The sequence below is a fragment of the Penaeus monodon genome, chromosome 24 (genome assembly GCF_015228065.2).
Source record: "Penaeus monodon isolate SGIC_2016 chromosome 24, NSTDA_Pmon_1, whole genome shotgun sequence".
In the NCBI taxonomy this organism is placed as follows: Eukaryota; Metazoa; Arthropoda; class Malacostraca; order Decapoda; family Penaeidae; genus Penaeus; species Penaeus monodon.
In genome coordinates this window covers 26,155,629-26,156,020 of record NC_051409.1, presented here as the reverse complement: position 1 = coordinate 26,156,020, position 392 = coordinate 26,155,629, and the positions used below count along the sequence as shown (strand labels likewise).

The window sequence follows — 392 nt, the reverse complement described above, 5'->3', positions numbered from 1 at the left end:
GTGCATCGGATCTCTCCTTATCTCCCACTTCGCTCCCATTGACTTCTGCCACGGCCTAATTGGGCAGTTAGTGCCTCCAATGGAAATAAATTGATGAGTGGCTCGAGTGGGGAGAGGCCGAGGGGAGAGGAGGGGGAGGGGGGCAGTGGATGAGGGGGTGAAGGTGGATGAGGGGGGAGGGGGGTGATGGGAGAGGGGGAGTGAGGGGGGGCGAAGGAGGTAGGGGGAGGAAAGGCCCGAAGGAGGTGGGCGGGGCGAAGGGTAGTGAAGGAGGTAGGAGGAAGGGGTAAAGGAGATAGGTGGACAGGAGAAGGGTGGGGGAGGGAGGCGATGGAGGTAGGAAGTGGACAAGAGAGGTTGCAGGAGGGGAAGGAGAGGAGGAGGAGGGGAAG

General features: G+C 61.5%; 1 protein-coding gene across 1 annotated transcript in view; it reads right to left on the bottom strand.

The window, feature by feature from the left end:
- Positions 1-392, bottom strand: part of LOC119588687 (serine/arginine repetitive matrix protein 2-like) — a gene marked incomplete in the record, with an annotated part of 176,340 nt that overhangs the window by 100,295 nt on the left and 75,653 nt on the right.